Source organism: Gossypium arboreum, chromosome 8 (assembly GCF_025698485.1).
Source record: "Gossypium arboreum isolate Shixiya-1 chromosome 8, ASM2569848v2, whole genome shotgun sequence".
NCBI classification, from domain to species: Eukaryota; Viridiplantae; Streptophyta; class Magnoliopsida; order Malvales; family Malvaceae; genus Gossypium; species Gossypium arboreum.
The window spans coordinates 128,839,886-128,845,885 of NC_069077.1; the positions used below are offsets into that span (position 1 = coordinate 128,839,886).

The 6,000-nt window shown below is 36.6% G+C and overlaps 2 non-coding genes across 2 annotated transcripts; one reads left to right on the plus strand and one right to left on the minus strand.

Annotated features, from left to right (window-relative positions):
- Positions 1-4,520: 4,520 nt before the first annotated feature.
- Positions 4,521-4,627, plus strand: LOC128279571 (small nucleolar RNA R71). Its single transcript, XR_008269773.1, has one exon. It is a non-coding gene; the product is annotated as a small nucleolar RNA R71 (small nucleolar RNA).
- A 563-nt stretch (positions 4,628-5,190) lies between these two features.
- Positions 5,191-5,255, minus strand: LOC128280037 (U7 small nuclear RNA). The gene has a single exon (XR_008270219.1). It is a non-coding gene; the product is annotated as a U7 small nuclear RNA (small nuclear RNA).
- Positions 5,256-6,000: the final 745 nt, after the last annotated feature.

Sequence of the window (6,000 nt, forward strand, 5' to 3'; positions counted from 1 at the left end):
TTACCTCCCGAGAAGCGCTTATTTAAAGTCTAAGCTAGACTTTACCGTGTGAGTATACTTAAGGAGATTCGTGGAGCCGTAGCTCCTCCCTGTCATCTTTAAATTTCTCACCGTTATAAGGTTTGAGGCGATGTCTATTTACTTTGAAAGTACCTTGCAATGGGTGACTTATTTCTACAGTGCCGTATGGGAAAATTGTTTTGACTACGAACGGACCTGACCATCTTGATTTAAGCTTCCTAGGAAACAATTTGAGTTTCGAGTTATATAATAGTACAAGATCTCCAACTTCAAATTGTTTATTTTGTTTTAACCGAGCATCATGGCGTCGTTTCGTTGCTTCCTTATATGGTCTTGAATTTTCATATGCATAGGTTCGCCATTCGTTTAACTCATTTAACTGCATCAACCTGTTTTCACCTGCAAGTTTGGGATCAAAGTTTAGAAATTTTATAGCCCAGAATGCTTTGTGTTCTAACTCAAATGGTAGATGACAACTTTTTCTATAAACGAGTTTGTATGGTGATGTTCCTATGGGGGTTTTAAAAGCAGTTCTATAAGCCCATAATGCGTCATCTACTTTCATTGCCCAATCTTTCCTATTTAATCCTATTGTCTTTCCTAGGATACGTTTAAGTTCTTGATTTGCCACTTCGACTTGGCCACTAGTTTGAAAGTGGTAAGGGGTAGCTGTCCGGTGGTAAACTCCATATTTCTTAAGGGTCTTTTCAAATTGGGCGTTATAGAAATGAGTCCCCCTGTCTCTGATGATTAATCTAGGTGTTCCAAATCGAGAGAAAAGTTTTTTAAGGAAACGGACCACTACTCTAGCATTATTTGTAAGCAGAGCTTGGCCTTCAACCCATTTAGACATATAATCGACAGTACTAAGATGTATTTATTCCCAAATGAACTAGGGAATGGACCCATGAAGTCGATACCCTAAACATCAAATATTTCACATGAAAGCATATATGCCTGAGACATTTTATCACGGTTAGAGATATTACCTGTCCTTTGGCATTTGTCACAAGAAATAACATACCTGTTAGCATCTTTGAATAAGGTGGGCCAATAAAAACCTAATTCAAGTATTTTATGTGTGGTCTTATTTCCACCGTAATGTCCTCCAGCAGGTCCTGAGTGGCAATGTTCCAAGATTTTTAATGCTTCTATTCTTGTAACGCATCGCCGAATGACTTGATCTGCACATATACGAAAAAGGATCTTCCCAAAAGTAGTTTTTCACATCAGAAAAGAATCGTTTCTTTTGCTGATATGTCAACCCTTTTGGGATAATGTTAGCGGCTAAAAAATTCGCGATGTCTGCAAACCAAGGTACCTCCGAGTCAGAAATAGAAAAAAATTATTCTTCAGGGAACGAATCATTTATTTCCACTTCATCTAGATCTTTAGTACTTGAGTTTTCAAGCCTGGGTAAATGATCAGCTGCGAGATTTTCTGCTCCTTTCTTATATTGAATTTCCAAGTCGAATTCCTACAATAACAAAATCCATCGAATGAGTCGAGGTTTTGTATCAGTCTTAGTTAACAGGTAGCAAAGGGCAGAATGGTTAGTATAAACGACAACTTTAGACAAAACTAGATATGGCCTAAATTTATCGAATGCAAAAACCACAGCTAACAATTCTTTCTCCGTGGTGGTGTAGTTCTCTGTCATGGTGTCAAAGTTTTGCTAGCATAATAAATAGGTTGAAAGTGCTTGTCCTTCATCGTCCCAAAAGCGCACCTCTCGCAAAGTCACTCGCATCACGCATTAGTTCAAAAGGTAAATTCCAATCAGGTGCTATTATAATTGGAGCATTAATCAATTTATCCTTTAGAGTATTAAATGCTTCTAAAAATTCCTGATCAAAATTAAAGAGCACATCTTTTTCTAGTAATTTGATCAAAGGCTTAGCTATTTTAAAAAAATCTTTAAGAAATCTTCTATAAAACCCAGCATGTCCTAAAAAACTTCTAATAGCCTTAACCGAACTAGGAGGAGGTAATTTTTCAATGATTTCGACTTTAGATTTATCAACCTCAATCCCTTAACTAGAAATTTTATGTCCTAACAGAATACCTTCTTGAACCATAAAGTGACATTTTTCCCAGTTAAGTACAAGGTTCGTTTCCTCACATCTTATTATTTTTAAGCCAAAGATGGAAAGAGTTACCGAATACCGAGAAATCATCCATAAATACCTCCATGATATCTTCTACGAGTTCGTCAAATATGGCCATCATGCAGCGCTGGAACGTAGCAGGAGCATTACATAATCCAAAGGGCATTCTTCGATAAGAAAATGTACCGTATGAATATGTGAATGTCATTTTTTCCTGATCTTCAAGAGCTATTGGAATTTGAAAATAGACAGATAGTCCATCTAAGAAGCAGTAGTAATGTGCCTTGATAGTCTTTCCAATATTTGGTTAATAAATGGTAAGGGGAAGTGATCTTTTTGCGTGGCATCATTTAGCTTCCTATAGTCAATGCAAACTCTCCAACCTATGACTGTCCTAGTTGGAATTAGTTAATTCTTCTCATTGGCTACCACAGTCATGCCTCCTTTCTTAGGAACAACTTGCATTGGACTTACCCAAGAACTGTCAGAAATAGGATAAATAATTCCATCATCTAGAAGTTTAATTACCTCGGCTTTAACAGCTTCCTTCATGTTGGGGTTCAGTCATCTTTTAGCTTGCACACATGGTTTATATTCATTTTCCATTAAAATTTTGTGGGTGTAAAAAGAAGGGCTGATCCCTTTAATGTCAGAAATTTTCCAAGCTATGGCCTTTTTATGTTCTTTTAATACTTGGATTAATTCCTCTTTCTCCTTGGGTTGCAAGTTAGAAGCAATAATAACTGGTAATGTAGAATTATTTCCAAGGAATGCGTATACCAAGTGATTTGGTAATTGTTTGAGTTCCAGTTTGGGAGGTTCTTCAATAGAGGGTTTTTGCTTAAATTCATCGTTCCCCTTAATGTCCTCATATTCCGCTTGTCTTTGAGAAGATTCATTGAAGTTCAGTTTAGCTTTTATTTTACCTATCTCAGAATCATCATCATCTATCTCCTCTCCTTGGGTATGGCACAATTCCAACGTGTCCTTATGTATGATTTCCTGAAAAGAATCTTAAGTAGCATGATCAATAGAGTTAATAAAATAACATGAGTCATCCTGCTCCCTAGAAAATCTCATGGCATCATAAATTTTAAAAATGATTTTTTCGTCACCTACTCTAAGTATCATTTTACAATCACCAACATCAATAACAGCCCTAGCAGTGGCTAAAAAAGGACGCCCTAAGATTAAAAGCACTTCAACATCTTCATCCATATCAAGCACAACGAAGTTAACAGGGAATATAAATTTATCTACTTTTACAAGTATGTCCTCTATAATACCCCTAGGATATTTAACAGATCTATCAACTAGTTGAATACTCATCCTAGTGGGTTTAGGTTCCCCAAGACCAAGTTGTTTAAATATTTTTTATGGCTTCAAATTAATGCTAGCACCTAAATCAGCTAGTTCCTTATCAATGTTAAAACTACCAATTAAGCATGGTATAGTAAAACTTCCTAGATCTTTTAGTTTGGTTGGAAGTTTGTTTTGGAGTATAGCCGAGCATTCCTCGTTAAGTTCCACTATAGATAAGTCTTCAAACTTCCTTTTCTTTGTTAGGAGCTCCTTTAAAAATTTTGCGTATGTAGGCATCTGTGATATGGCTTCTTTTCCGATTTAGCTAACATTTTCCCACTCCTCAGTGTAACTACTTTCACATGTGCTTTTGGATTGGGTTCAGTGTTACTAGGTAGATTTCCTGGTGCTCTTTCTGAAATCATCTTAGCCAGCTGTCTAATTTGAGTTTCGAGCCCTTGGATCGATGCTTGTTGAATTTTGAGTGCCGGCTTGGTATTCTGAAAATGAGTCTCTGACACCGAGATGAATTTGGTTAGCATCTTCTCAAGGTTCAACTTTTTCTCCTACCGGTATGGTGGTTGCTGAAAGCCTGGAGTGGGTGGTGGTTTCTGATTTCCTTGGCCTCCCCATGAAAAATTTGGGTGATTCCCCCAACTTGCATTGTAAGTATTGCTATAAGGATTGTTTTGAGATCGAGGATTATTACCCATGTAATTTAACTGCTCGTTCTCCATGTTGTGGCCATAAGGTGGGTATTCTGAATTGCTCGATCCACCTCCATTTGCTTCGTACTGCATTACTGGGTGAACTTGTGAAGAACTAAGAAAACCATCAATTTTCTTATTCAAGAGTTCTACCCGATTAGAGAGCATGGTGACCGAATCGACGTTGTAAACACCGGCTATTTTCGTTGGCTTTGTCCTCATGATTTGCCACTGATAGTTATTCAGTAACATCTCCTCTATAAATTCATAGGCATCTTCAGGTGTTTTATTATTGATGGTTCCGTCAGCAGCTGCTTCAACCATTTTTCGAGTCGAAGGATTCAGGCCATTATGAAAAGTTTGAACCTGTAGCCAGAGTGGTAACCCATGGTGAGGGCATCTTCGCAAAAGGTCCTTATATCTCTCCCATACATCGTAGAGTGTTTCTAAATCCATCTGCACAAAAGAAGAGATATCATTACGTAATTTAGCCGTTTTAGCCGACAGAAAATATTTTAATAAGAACTTTTCGGTCATTTGCTCCCAAGTAGTGATTGACCCCCGTGGTAACGAATTCAACCACTGTTTAGCTTTGTTCCTCAATAAAAAGGGAAACAACCGAAGATGTATGGCATCATCAGAAACGCCATTAATTTTAAATGTATCACAAAATTCTAAGAAATTCGCCAAATGAGCATTTGGATCCTCATCCTGCAAACCATCAAATTGAACAAACTGTTGTATCATTTGAATTGTGTTAGGTTTCAGTTCAAAATTATTTGCGGAAATAGCAGGTCTAAATATACTCGATTCAGTTCCTGTTAAAGTAGATTTAGCATAATCATACATAGTACGTGGAGCAGGATTTTGATTTACTGGATTAACAGCAATCGCAGGAGGTATCAGGTTTTCCTAATTTTCAGTCATGTCCTTGGTTGTGGTTTGAATATTGTCCACTTGTTCGTCCTCTGTGTATCTTAAGCTTCGCCTTATTTCTCTTTTGTTTCTGCGAGCTGTGCGATTGATCTCACTATCAAAAAGTAATGGTCTTGACGGGTTTCTTATAGTCATAAACTATAAGAACCTGCTAGAAAAAAAGGAAAAAGAAGAAGTAGTAATAAAAATTAGAAATAAATTTAAATTGCAGTAAAAGTAAATGGCTAAAGTAATAAAAATCGAGTGTTCCTAATATCTTAGCTCCCCGGCAACGGCGCCAAAAAATTTGGTACGTGATATTCGTGACTGGTTTTAAATATTTATAATGAATTGTTCTTGAAACTAACTATTATCACGATGAAGGCAAGTATGCCTATCGAACAGTAGTATAGCTTTAGCAAGACCGGATTATCGAAGCCAAAGGAACTAAAAGTACTAGTATCAACTTTCTTTTTATTAACTAGCCTAAAAAAATAAAAGGGTTTTGTTTATCTGACTAATTAATTAAACTAAGAAATCACAGAAAAGAAATTTGGGTAAAATACTTTTTGGAAAACTCGATTGATTAAGACAATACCTAAGGAAAAATCCACCTAGACTTCACTTGTTATTTGACTCTGAATCGGACGATTTATTCATTCAACTTGTTTTGCAGAGATCCCTAAGTTATATTATCATCTCTCTCGAGACTAACAACGTCTAACCCTAAATTGAATAATTGAAATCTCTTTCTAATTAACACCCTAGGGTTGCATTAACTCAATCTATTGATCTCCTTATTAGGTTTCACCCTAATCCGAGAAAATCTTATCACCCTATCTCTGGGCGCGCAATCAACTCCGCTTAATTATGACAAATTTTCTCTTAGACAGGGTCTATTCCTCCTCTGAATAAGAGCTAAACTTGAATCAATATCTTGGAATATC